At 36.1% G+C, this 14,749-nt stretch overlaps 1 protein-coding gene across 11 annotated transcripts in view; it reads right to left on the reverse strand.

Moving 5' to 3' along the window:
- Positions 1 to 14,749, reverse strand: part of MEF2C (myocyte enhancer factor 2C) — a 154,369-nt gene that overhangs the window by 96,841 nt on the left and 42,779 nt on the right. Inside the window, exon 1 of one of the 11 annotated variants that reach the window (XM_042989729.1) lies at positions 737 to 818. The exons of the other annotated variants lie outside the window; for them this stretch is intronic. The gene's annotated coding sequence lies outside the window, so the exon portion shown is untranslated. Of the gene's footprint in view, positions 1 to 736; positions 819 to 14,749 lie in introns of those variants that run through there. 11 annotated transcript variants of the gene reach the window in all.

A 14,749-nucleotide genomic window follows, 5' to 3' on the forward strand; every position in this document is an offset into this window, starting at 1 on the left:
AATGCTAGCTGATTTCATTTTAAAGACACATAGTCAAAACTTACCTTCCTAAGGGTACTTAAAAAACCACTATTATTTACCTCTGGATAGATACCATCATGCCAAATACAAAGTTATCTTCTCAATTTATTTCAATTTAGTGGCAATATAATGGAATTTGGAATTGTCACCAAGTCTCAGTAACAGTGTCACATACAAATAATAATGTCATCTGTCAGTTCCTCATACATGCCACACTCCTTCCTACCACAGGGCCTTTGAATATGCAATCCCCCCTGCCTGGAATGCTCCACCTTCCCCTCTGTGCCCCCCCTTAACTTCTTCCTCTCCTTTCTGTCTTAGGTCTAATTTCACCTCCTCAGGAAGCACTCCATCCTTTCATGATCACAACAAATCCCCCGTTAGGACTCACAGCACCATGCCTTTCTCTGTAGCACTTGTCACAACTGAAATTGCCTGTCTTCTTCAACATCTGTGGGCCAACTCTGTTTTGTATCACTTTCGTAATCACATTATCTACCCCACTGCCAGGCACATCAGAGGAGCCGGTAACTCAGTTGATTAACAAATTTAAGATTTTCACCTCTCAGGTATGTATTTTCTTCAGTTGCTAGTTTTAATGACTATTCCTGAGAATATTTTCATATTTCTGCTTATACAGAAGCAAGTTGACAACCTCATTTAATCCTCTGTCCTATTTATATAGCATCTCATATATGGAATAAGAGTAACTCACAACCCGAAGTCGAAGTGGAAAGAATTTTGGAGCCAGGAGGCTCAGGTCTGAACTTGAGCTTGTTGTTTGCTCTTGCCTACAACAAGCTGGGAACAAACTTCTTGACGTGCAGGATGGCTACGAGCACTAGGTGTGGTACTGTATGCAAAGTGGGTACACAGCAGCACTGCAGACATGACCTACTACTTGGAAGACTGCTTCAGTTTTGAGGCATAAAACAAAAGTCGTGTTATACAACGAGGCTACCAAGCGAATCATAGTCCTTACGTACACCGTGAAGACTTCACTTTCCAGAGCTAATGATGAGCAAGTTCTAACAGGTAATGCTTCATTTATTCCTTAACAATCATCATTATATGAAGAAAAAAATTTACAGTGTTATAAAAATTAAGAAGTTTCTCTTAAGTATCAGTCATGGAAGAGCTTCAGGCTGCAAAAGCAGAAATAACTAGGGAAATATATCAATTTTCCCAATGACCATGGCTGCTGAAAACTCTACATTAATGCTTCTAGTCCTACTTTAATATCTTTCCCCAAGGACAAAAGGAGATGAAATGTATGTCAGAAATATAATAAGGCTAAAAAGGAACTCGTTTTGAAAACCTCTGCAATTAATTTAATAAGTGGGCCTAACCTGCCGTTATCACTGACATAAATCATTTTATTTACACAGTTCTAGAATTTAGGAGACACGCATACCTTCAAACAACCGTGTTGCATTATAAACAATTTAATAAACACGAGGGAAGCATACCTTCCCCGTCATGGTTTTCCATGGTATATTCTGTCTTGAACATTTTTTTCACACTGCAGCTTAAACAGCCTTCTTCATTCCCCGTTCCAAAATAAACTCCAAATGGTCTAAATATGTCAAGAGCCTCATGCTGTTGAACCACATCACAGTTTTTTTTTTTGCCTTTCCACATCATATTAAGTAATTAATTCAGGGTTCTATCATGTCTTTGTTTTCCTAATTTTTCCCAACAGTACAGCCACCACCTTTTCTTTCAAAAGCCACTTAGTGATGTGCCAGGGCTTACCACAAAGGTAACCCCTGCACTGCGTCATCACAAAGCAACAGCTACTATTTGGCATCACAGATTGCGTTCTGTTCCCCAGCTGTAACCTCTCAGTAAGAACACGCAGCTGGATTTTGTGTCGCTCTTACTGAACAAAGCAAGTAAAGCACCACACAACACCAGTATCGGTGAAACAAAATTGCCAGCCTTCAAAGCAAGCTAGGATTGAAGAGGGAGATGTTGTTATACGTTTTCGTGTTACTATAACAAAATCTGAGTTCCTGGGCATCTCATAATCCTTTCAGAAAAACATTTTATGTTCATTATTTTCTTAATCTTTTATATATCATATTTCATCACTAAAGTGGAAAAACTCTATAAATTTCTTTCTCAAAAGCCTATATGTACCAGACACCATGTTCAGCCTTACTGATACATTGGTGTGTGTGTCTGGGGGTGTGTGGGGAGAACATTTTTGTGCAAACCTGCAGCAAATGGAAAAGCTCCATTTCAGTCTTTGATAATGTGAAGATAAAACAGTAAGAGTACATTTTAAGACACCTGAGTAGTCTTAAATAATCACAATATTACTAAGAATCACAATATTACGAAGTAATCACACCAAATAATCAAATAATCACAATATCACCAAATAATCACAATAAATAATCACAATATTACTAAGAAAGTGATATAACTGGTTAAAAGGCAGTCTAGGTAATTATTCTGTATTCAAATATTACGTTAAACAATTGAAAATTATGTCCTAAAAATAATTTGCTTCTGTTTTTATTTTCCTAATTTAGTTAATATTTGAAGATGACCTTGAAATAGAAAGAAATAACTACTGTCCTCCTGCCAATGTTTTTGTTATACATTAAGGAGAATAAGCTTGATAAATCACCCACTATTTACACTGAATGTCATTTACTTTTTGTCTTTGGTCGAACTTCAGGAATTTATAAAGTTTACATAAAAGCCTTTCATCTAATATACATAATAGCCAAAATGCCATAATAATGTCTCTCAAAATATAGATATTTGATATTGCTGTTCTATGTGGCTCAACATGGAAACCAGTGATTCATCAATTTTTCTATTCTCTTCATCTCTTTTACAGCATCCTAATCAACCTAATTAAGGCTTTGTTCATTTGAAACCTCTGATGACAATTTGTTTAACTCTATCCCACTGTGGTCTTCTTATAAGGAGAATTAAATCTGATCTTCTGACAGCAATCATTAAATGATCCCAACTGGCCCCAATTAAGCCACATGGCTCACGGGCTTCCATACAGTCAAGTGCCAAGTTCTCTGCTCCATTCACGCATCATTCTTTACCTTGGTTTATTTTCTTAAAGCCAATTAAGTATGTGTCTTATCGAGTGGAACTAAATTTCCGTGTGTACATTAGCTTAAGATACAGTGCATCAATTGACTTTGCAGTCACACTGAAGTATCACACAGGGCTCCTAAAGCCATTCTCTCTAGCTGTAGTGCTATTAATGAAAATAAAACAAAACAAAAAAAACACAACACTTTAAATTTACTTACCCATGCTGAAATTGATACATGTACCTTCTCAAATAATACACATAATTCAAACACTTGTGGCTAACATAAATCAACAACAACTTTCTATCTGGCTTATTTACAATGATCTTTTAATAGAGTAGTATCTGCATTTGGTAGAGCTTAACATCCTTTTTTTTTTTTTTTTTTTAAAAAAAAAGCATTTAAATTGTCTCTTTAAGAGCTGCTAAAAGAGTAGTTCCAAAGTAAGACTTCTGAAGTTAACCTTTCTTACCCTTAATTTCTGCTCTAATTTTTTTCACATATGCTCAATTGTAAGTTCTGTAATGATGTTCGCAGGCCTTCCTATGAATGCAGGTAGCCTCAGGATTTAGAGCTCATTGATTGTGTGCTACTCCAGGGACATGGCTGATTAAAAACAGCCTCGTGAGGAGGAGTAGCTCCTATTCACATCTGGCTCATCTTGTTCTAAACTCTCATACCTGTATGGAAATTTGACCCCTAGCTCTGGCTTTGGAGCACCGCACTTTTCAGAGTCCTTTACCTTCGACGTCAGGGCAGAAACAGTTAGATTAATCTCAGTATGACTGGTGTTTGACACAGTTTCTGAAGGCCTTAATCAATTATCCTGACTACTTTTCTGAGAATAAAAACAAATGTGCTGTATTTTTACATCTATTCTAATTATAGCTATCACTGATCATCTGTTGGTATCTGATGCAGGCTATCTGTCACAGTTCTCAGAGCAGATGGATTAGAACATATCTGTTCATCCTAATCATACATTAAAAACTGACATTAGGATAGAAAACTGAAATGGATGCTATGCATCTTATTGGACATTAACCTTGATGGAGCACTGCAATTCTTTTTATTCCTTGACCAACAGATGTAACTACAAAGAAAAAGGAAAATATAATAGAATCTTTAACATATTGACATTTGGAAACACCTAGAAAAATAGTTATGCGTGTTTTCTTTATGATAGCTAAATAGATAATCGTCTACTCAATAAAAGTTCTCCTCAGAAGAGGAAAATTCAAAATATTTACTACAAAATGCTGATGATTTAGAAAATACTAACAGCCTAACAGCTGATTGACCTTAAAAAAATGTATAATAAATATACCAAAATTTTGGCAAAGCAAAACAAGATGCTCGGGTGTTGTATTATGAAATATTTCTCACTGTATTATAGTAATCTCCAATAAGGTTTGATGTTAATTTTAGAGCACGCTTCTGCTAAAAAGGGCAAACCCTGCAACAGATTTAGTACAAAGAAGCCGAAAATATCCTGTGGAAAAAAAAAATCTGTAGTGAAATCAGCCAGCCCAAATCCTGCCATTACTCAGCACTGCAGTGACGTGCGGATGTTTGTAGTGGTTTGAGGAGCCAGCAGGGGTGGAAACTCTACGTACTCGACTTCAACATGATTGCAATTGAACCTCATCAAAGTAAGAGCTCATAATTTGTCACAGAAAACAGCCAATTAACATATGTTAGAAAAAGGCTTCATAAAGATAATATATGATTAAAGACCCAGTGCAGCTGTTGAAAATCAAAACTATGCATTTAAAAAAGAAATCTCAGCCTGAGCTTCCGTACGGTTAAACTGATAATGGCTACTATGATTTTTTTTAAAGGAGAAAAATATAATTACAGTGCTTCTCATAAGTTTGGGGTTATGGCAAGGGAGAACTGGGTACTGTGGTATTATTTACTATGCCTTACTTAGTTCTATAAATAGTTGAAGCCCTTGCCAAAACTCTGTAGTTACTTTGTTATAGTGCTATTTTAAAACACAGACCTTCATTGTGAGCTAAATAGCCTTCAGGATGCACTTTGTAGTTATAGCATTCCTCTCAAAACTATATCCTCCCTTTATCTGTGCAGAACTCCAGGACAAGAGGACTCGACATGACAGTCCTGCTCGCTGTAGAACACACTGGGGCTGTGTGACTCAAGGTTTCGACACTTGAGAACTTTTGTCAGGGTTGATGGTCAGGAAAGACAACGCGTCAATGTGAGAAATGAGACTATGGTGCATGTGTGTAGTACAGATCCTCTAACATGACGTAGTGCAGGCCACCTGCCACAGCTTCGGAGCAGATGAGCTACACGTAACTCAATGTATGGGGGGTACTCTCCTCGGAGATTTAAACGAAACTTTAGCGTGGACCAAGCGAGCAAATCAAATCTTGGCTAAATTGATACCATCGGAGACCGTGAACCAAAATCATGATGCTTGATATTACAGATATCAATGAAAAAGTTTGATCTTTAGTTACAGAGACATAAATATGTCAAGCAGGATGCTAGGTCCTAGGGACACCACTGTGAACAGAACAAACAGGGTCCTGGTGTTGATGAAACTTACACTTTAAAGTTTGAAAGAGAGAGGCAATCAACAAGTACACCAGTATGATGATTTTAGATAGAGAAGTGCTGGAAAGAAAATACCACACTAGGACAGGCGAGGGGGTGACTAAACAGGAAAGAGCAGAGCTGGACAGTGCTCTCAGGGAAGATGATATTTGAGCAGATGACATCTGAGGACAGATCTAAAATACAGATGGAGGCAGGCAGTATTTGGAGGATGCCTACTCCAGCCTGAACACTCCATGAATACTCTGCCTGTCACTATTGCTACAAACTCGGCTAATCCATAGTTTCCCAAACCTCAGTGTCCTCATCTACAGAATAGGAATAATTATATATATATTCTATGATAAGGCTGTGAGGCTCAAATAAAAAACAGCAACACATTCATTTGTAAAAATTCAGTTAGATGCAACTCAATTTCATAAATTCATTGTGTCAACTTGTTTCCTTCACTTCAACATTGTATAATTTCATAAAAATTATAAACACTTTGAAGCACTGACAATATAGTATAATGCAAACGGTTTCTAAACTGATATGAAATGAATCCAAAGGGGCTTCTTCCCTTGAAATGTGGGTGTTTCATTAAATCAGTGTCCACTGACTGAACTAGTTCTTGGGCAAAGAAGTTCTTTTCACGGTGTTAAATATGCACAGCACCATGAGCTATCTGACAAATACAATGAAAAACTTCTGCAAGTGTGAAATACAGAATTATATTTTTAAAACCATGCCTCTTTTCTTCTAGAAATAAACAATCTTACAACATTACTGATGTACCTGAGTCACTAGGGTAGGTTGATTTATTTCCTCTCTCACAGGACCCAACTCCCAAGCAATCAGAACAGTTTTGATTAAGATCTCAGTGATATTTGAAAATCCCAGTGTCTCACCGAATGGGAAATGTTCACATATCTTTGGACATACCCATCTAATGAGAGTAAGCTATGTAGCCTCCAGCCAAACAGATTAATTTCCAACTTGGAATGAATAGACAAATTGAATCATCGAGTATTTTTTAAATTAAAGCATTTTAAGAAGAAAAAATAAAAAATTTAAGGATTACAAATTTTAATAAATAAAATTTGGAGTAAAAAGCAACAGACACATTTTAATCTTAAAATTTGTTAAACAGAAATGTCTAATGAAAAACTGGTATTTTAAGTAAGGAGAGGGTCAAAATTTTCTATGCAACAAAACTTTAAGAAATGACAGGTATACACTTTCAATTCTCCCTACCCGGCCACTTTCTCGGGGAGTAGTATAAATTTGATCCTTTATTGTACTAATTTCTTTTTATTTCATATTTGGTGAACATACTTTACCAATTTTAAAATAGGGTAAGTTGTATAATTTACCATGAAGCCTAAATTTACACTAATCTATTTTCATTTATAATGGATTTAGTGCCCTGAAAAAGAATCGCAAGTTGGAAAAGGTTTTTTTTTTTCTTCTTGGAATCAAGAGTCTTCTTTCCTCGCCTTTGTGAATCATGATATAGATATTTATTCTAATAAAAATCAGCATAGTGTTTGACTCTTCTCAACGCTAACCAGTATTTCACACTGCAAACTCCTCTCCCTCCCTGCCTATATTGTAAAGTGACCTTCGAAGGACGCTTGCCTCCCCCTCCAAAACCCCGTCATAATTGCATGCAAAGCAGGCATGTAAATCTGAGTCTCTTCTCTCTTTGTAGCGCTGCCTGCTCCATTTTTTCATTTCATCACCTTTCTTTATCTCTTCTTCCACATGTTGAGAACTGAGGGGATATGGAAAGTGAAACTGTCAAAGAGCTAGGAATAGAGGTGTTCTCAGATGAAGAGAATGTTTCCTCCATATACCCGGACAGAGCAAGTTTGTTTCAGAGCATACCCGCCATGGGCCTAGGGTAAACTAAGTCGGTTCCTACGCTGAAGGCCTGGCAGCAGGCTCCTTATCTCAGCTTGTCTACACATTCTGTCCCAGGCTATTTTCAAGGATAGCCCAAGTCATCCTTGGCAGATACTAATACATGGAAAGTATTACAGTACTTCCCCTGTAAAAAAGACCATGCTATTGCAGATCAGAAATTTACTGAAATGAAGTTTTTTTTAATCCCCATTCTCTAAAAGATTTAAAAGAAAGCACCCACTGGTGGAAGCAAGCTCATGACTCTCATCAGAAACCCCAGAGTGGATTCCAAAGATTAGTGGTTCCTAAGGATTATGACAAGCTATTCCTCAAAAAAAAAAAAAAAAAAAAAAAAGTCAGGAAATTAAAAAAAAAAATTAGGAAAACAAATTCTTTGCTGCAGGACTTTTCATATTCTTCAGTATGCTAGATGCCAAAATCTGGAGTATTTCCAAATGTATCCAGAGTATGTTTTGGGAAATGCTAGCTTTAAAGAAAGGAATAAGCTTTTTCTGACTACTGAATACATTGCACTGCTGAAATGCCCTAAACCAACACTTTGCTTAGTGCCTGGCTCAAGGAAAACATAATAGTATTGTTGAATAATTGATAAAACAAAGAAAACTATACTTCACCTTTACAAAGAAGTATAAATATGATATCAAGTGCAGAAAATTGCTGTTCTTTTGAAGTAAAAATATTAATAAAATATTTAGCAATTAGTGCAACATAGTTCTAAAGCACCAAGAAGTGCTGGAGTGGAGTGAAAAGAAGGCTGTATTTGTAACCAGACTCTTGGTTGGGCTCTGCTACCCATGAGCTGCCAGTCAACTGTTTTGAGTCTCATTGTCCTTAGATATATACATTATTTTTTCCCCACACTTCTTGCTTTGAAAAGTTGGTGCACCTCAGCCTCAAGCAGTTAAGACTAAGGTTACATTATGCACTTTGGACCACGAATCGTATTTAGAAAGTTAATAAATAACAGCTATGAATTATAAAATACTATGACACTAAAAGCTTTACATATATTAACTCCAATCTTCACAACAGCCTATGAGAAAGACTATTTCATCACTTCCAATTTACAGAAAAAAAGCTGCAGGACAGAGAGGTTAAGTTACTTGCCCAAGGTCGCAAAGCTAGTGTTAGAATATATATAGTTATAAAGTATATAAATCTAGTCCCAGACTCTAGTGGAACTGCATACTCTGCTAATTCTCCATGCAGCAAGGTACTATGCATGAGAGGGCTTTCAAGTTAAAATTCTATGCAGAAAATTACGTTCAGAAGGTTTTAGTGAAATCTAAGAAGTATTTTTTTTAAGTTTATTTTGAGAAAGAGCATGTGCGAGCATGAGTGGGGCAGGGGCAGAGGGAAGGCGAGGGAGGGAGACAGAGAGAGAGAGAGAGAGAGAGATATTGAGGATGAATCCCAAGCAGGGTCCATGCTGTCAGCAGAGCCTGATGTGGGGCTCGATCCCATGAACCATGAGATCATGACCAGAGCCAAAATCAACGGTTGGATGCTTAACCAACTGAGCCACCCAGGCACCCTGTAATCTAAGAAGCACTTTTTAAAAGAGGGTTCTTTAACTGATCTAACATTCTCTTATTCTTGATGGCAAAAAGAACTCACTTCACTGTTCCACGTAGGGGAAAAGAATGAAACCTGAGTTAGATATTTGTTATTAGAGTACCAGGATTTACTGGCTCATCAGCATCCTTGAGTTTCCCCCTTCTTTTCTACAAACGAATTGGTTGCTCACAAGGGAAATCAGGTGAATGTCTATGAATCAGCATACATTCACCATGAACTCCTGGGAAAAATGTGAAAACAGGAGCCTTCCTGAGGATGGGTCAGGGGCATCAACTTCATTGATTATTAAGATGAGAATTACAAAGAGTATTACAGTTTGTTTTGTTTTTGTTTTGTCTCTAGGTTTGAGACAGTCATCTTGCTCTTCTTCAAAGGACCTTGGGTAAGTTTGTAACCCAGATCTAATTAACTCTGGTTTTACCTTGATCATTACTCCCAACCCCTTTCTGTTCCTCCTCTTGTTCTTCCTTCCCATTGTGCTTCTCCTTCATCTCCTCAAATTATAGCCTCTCACAATATTCTTCTTTATGCAGTGGAGCTCCCACTTCAGAATTTTATACATTTACCTACTTCTTTAGAATTCTTTGTGTTTGAGACTTCTGGCTATAACTATGCAATTCACACTCTTTAAATACATTATTTTAGAAGTAGTTTTATGTAGATCAGCTTTATAAGTCACACACCTAATAAAATTTACTATTAATTGTATAAAAACAGTTGACATAATTGGCAATATATTTATAATTGTTGAAGAAAAATAATACACTTTGGTGTATTACAGAAGTTCACATCAGTTTTTCCACAATGTATCATACAGCCTGGCTTTGTCACAGCCTACAGAGTATGAGGAAGTAATAGTTTGTATATTTTCAGTGTATCAGACTTTTCTCCTACTTTCATAGGGAGAGCACTGTGGTACAGAGGTACATATATATTCATTTATGTATTCACATATATTATTTTACCGGTTGATGAGCAAACTGGGCCAGAGCCATTCAAAAACTTCACAATCGACAATGACCCATTATTTCAAGCCTGAATTCAATTTAAGATGCTGAGCTGCTGATTAGGCAAAGTGAAAGCTCAACATGGCCGCTTCTATAGCCCATGCACTTAAAGACGGTAAACAGGAAATCTCTGAAATTTCTAATCCGTTAAGAAAGTGCCTGTTGGCAAATATTGCCTTTCACAGTGAAGAGATGTTTGGAATAAATTTTATATCAGGGTCACTCATGCTTGTAGGTGGGTCTGGTAATAAAAGAGTTCTGATAAGTGTAGAGGTGACATCACTTTTAGATGCTAGAAAAATGAACATTACCATCAAGTAACTAGTTAACATACCAAATCATTATTTGCCTACTCTTCTGAGAATTCTGAAATTAAAAATTATACAACAATGCTTCTCTTATATATTTTATGAATTGGAAAACAATGAATATAGCAATTTCTATTCATTTCCTTTTAAAAAGGTAGGATAAATACTTAATAAATGTTTCTCTAAACTTATGGAGAATTTCAGGATGGGAGTAGAAATTTTAATTTCCTTAAACTGGATCTTTAGGAGATCCACTTTAAAATTTATCTAAATTTTGCCATGTTAGAGAAGTTCAAAATAATCAATTTTTTTGGTTGAAATATGTATCTATATTTCCATTCAACCAAGGCAACAGTAGACATGCCAGATATTAATGCTGGCAGAGGCAATGCAAGGTCATACCGTTTTCTCCTCCTTCAGATAATACCATCCCCAAATTATTTCACAAAGATTCCACCTCTCCTATTTTTAAGGCCTTCCGGAAAAGGAGCAACATAACCTTCCTCAGTAACCTATTTTGATATTTCACAACTCTCACTCAGGAAATTCTGACTTATAGCTAATCCCTCACAGAATACTTTATGCCCACTCCTCTTGTTCTACCCTCTGGACAGAGAACAACATTTGATGATCATGGCCTCATTTTATACACTTCAAGACTGTATACTGAATTATAGCTGTTTTTGTTATCCTTACCCCCCCCCCCCACCATATTCGCAGATCTTCATTTCAAGTCATATCTGTCTTTAACTCTGTAGTCTAAAAATATACATAGTACTCAAAACAGGCTCTTGTATATTCCTATCAAATACATATTTTTAATTATCCACACACTGCATAAAATGTAAAGCCAACGTTTATCTTTGCATTTATTTCAATTGTGCATTGTTTTCCCTTGCCAGATTTGTTTCTAGCCAACTCTTCCACATTTTGTATGTGAAGAGGTTATTTGTTTCTCCTTAGCTTCATGATTTCTGACCACTTCTTCAGTTTATCAAGGACATGCTGACTTCCGATCCTATCTTCCAAGGGTCAGACTTTACACTGTTTACATAGGACTCGTTAATGTGTAATTTTTTCTTTAATGTTTATTTGAGAGAGAGAGAGAGAGACAACACACACTTGTGGGGGAGGGGCAGAGACAGAGGGGAGAGAGAGTCCCAAGCAGGCTCTGCAAAGTCAGAGCAGAGCCTGACAAGGGGCTCCATCTCAAGAACCTTGAGGTCATGACCTGAGCCAAAATCAAGAGTCGGATGCTTAATCGACTGAGGCACCCATGGGCCCTTAGTGTTTTTAAATTTAGTGAATAAATTATTTCACTATTCCTTCAGCAACCATTCAAATATGTGTGGTTTAGGATATTTTTCCAATTTATGAATGAGAATGTCACACAGAACAAAATCAAAAGCCTTGGAAAGTTGAGATTATACCTAATTCGTCTCCTTCACACTCTATACTGCAGGTTAAAAGTCCTCATAGGACCCGTTTTTAATGATGCTGTGTTGGCTCATACTGACACCAGGGTGTTAGAGAATGTATACAAAATGTACAACAAATCTCTGTGATTTTTCCTAATCTATTTTAAGTTTGCAAATAAGAGAGTTACTAACAGTGGTTTCCTTTGCTTTCTTTTAAAAATATCATCCCTGATAGTTACCTTATAGTCTTTATTTAAAACTTCTAAATAAATAAATAAAAAATTAGAAATTCTTAGGGGGTACCTGGCTGGCTGGGTCAGTTGAGAGTCTGACTCTTGATTTTGGCTCAGGTCATGATCTCATGATTCGTGAGATGGAGCCCCATATCCGGCTTTGCACTGAGCGCATGGAGCCTGCTTGGGATTCTCTCTCTCCCCCTCTTTCCCTGTGTCTCTCCCCTACTTGTGCCTTCTTTCTCTCAGAATAAGAAAAATAATGAAAAATTCTTAGGACTAGTATCTTGTAGCCCTGCAATTGCATTATAAGAATTCCTGCTACTAAAATTATCTTAGCTTTAGGTAGACCTGTCCAGGCATTCCATGATATTTTCTTTGTTCCTTAGTATCACTTGATTCCAGAGGTCATAGGTACGTATGTTACATTTCACGTGTATGTGACCACAAACATGAGCTCATTTTGCTGCAAAGAAACATTCATTCCTTCATTCAATAGGGTTTTTTTGTTGTTGTTTTGTGTGTGTGTGTGTGTGTGTGTGTGTGTGTGTGTGTGTGTGTGTGATTTAGTACTTACTGTGTTTTAGGAACAATTTTAAGGGATATACCAAAGAATAAAACAGATAAAAATTCATGCCTTTGTGGAACTTACAATATTCCTGGTATTATCTATATTTACTTTCACCTCCACGTGGAAAAATGGGCTACCCTTGATTTTATCCTTTGCTGTCGTTGTTCTTATTGGTTAAACTGAATGAATTTGTAAATATCATACTCTGTGATTCTCCTTATCAAATTTTAAGCCTTTACTATTTCTTAGAACTTTCACTTCCATACTGTTTTTAATTTCTTCTTTACTCATAATATTTTTATAATTTCCATTCCTCATATGGGCCTTTCTTCAGCCAACCAGATACCTTCTTTCCTCTTTAATGCTTGTGATACAAGATGAAGTGGTATTTGATCACTTGTGCAATCCCTCATTTAAAATTTTCTAAGAATACTTTAAAAGTATTTCCAAGTCCTTTGAAATATGCTCCATTAATAATCACCTTTTTATACTGAAGAATTCTTCGGATCTTTAATTCTTGCTTGTGACTAGATCCTAACAGATTATGAATTTTTGGCCAATCACTAGGTTTGATACAGCATTAATTAATGAATAACATTGTCTTAGTGTTATTGAAAGACAAAAAATCCTAGTAAATCAAGAAAGCCAAGTCACTTTCCTGTTTCTTAACTATATGTCTGGGTAATCTGTGAGTGTAATATTTAGATATTTCTATTATACTAGGATGAAAGCAAGTGATCCATGATTCCCTATTGTATAATAAAAGATAACAGATTAGAAATAGAGTGCAATTACAAAAATAAACCACACGGAAAATATGAAGATACATGGTGAGGAAAATCCTTTCCTAAGAATTTATGAATATAGCATCAGGCATCAGAATTATAGTAAATAAAGAAGTGGGAGATATGGTGATGATTTATTTGTCACTATTTTAGTTTTCATTAAATATGTTGAAAAAAGTTCTCAGGAGGAGAAAATAGATAAAAAAAGAAAACAGCTCTGATATGCAGCTGGATATATGCCAACATGTCAGCTCCTAGGGAAATTTTACATGTCTTTATGAGAACCTGAATAATAATAATATTTTCAAAGGTAATATATTGGATTAGGATGTCACTAGCTTCTGAAGAAAGGCAACTTTTCCTTTTCTAGGAGGCTTGAAATTAGGAATGGGTGTCATCCTACAGTGTAATGTTTGAACTGAGAAGGCACAAGACAATGCTCAGCCATCTACCCATAGAGACTTTCACCCCTCTCCTAACCCCGCCCTAGAAACTGGAAAAAGGTATGGTGCAGAGAGAGGCACACCACTGCAAGTGACTAAGAGATACAACAGACAGGGTTATTTTAGAAGATTCTAATATATTGGGCAGTGGTGCCTGGTTTACCTTAGTGTTTCCTCTATCTCATTTCTTTTTTGAATTCAGGACTTTGTAAAATGTCTCTTTATTGCTTTTTGTGTGTTTTTGTTAAGGTTTTTTTAAATCATGCCATGAAAAGCATTTCGTATTTGGGTCTGTTTGTTCCATTAGCAATTTGCCTTTCCTCAAAACTGTATTTGAAGCTTAAACACTGAAACATAGACATATTCCATCACTTAAAATATTGTGTGTGTGTGTGTGTGTGTGTTATTTAAATTCTATTTGTGGTTCAATGGTGAACCACAAATTTTTGGAATTAGAATTAAGTTTTAAAAAAATCAAAGTTTAGAATTCTACTGAGACATTGTACAAAAACAATACCAACTGCTAGGTAGGCAATGTATGCTACATGATCACATTTAATAATTTTAGTATTTGTGAAATTCAATTTTTGTATTTAATTCAGTTTTTTCTAAGACTCCGTTTCTACCAACTAAGCTGTATTAACTAGGTAATACACATATTTCTTCTATGTCTAATAACAGATTTTATGATCTATGATCTATTGAAACTAATATCTGTGATTTTCTTTAATCCAGAAAACTATCACATTGGGAGATTCTATTTCAGGTTGGAAACTTGGAGAAAAAAAGATTTGTATAATAAAATTTGGAATTTTGGTAAAGGAGT

The sequence above is a fragment of the Panthera tigris genome, chromosome A1 (assembly GCF_018350195.1).
Source record: "Panthera tigris isolate Pti1 chromosome A1, P.tigris_Pti1_mat1.1, whole genome shotgun sequence".
Lineage (NCBI taxonomy): Eukaryota > Metazoa > Chordata > Mammalia > Carnivora > Felidae > Panthera > Panthera tigris.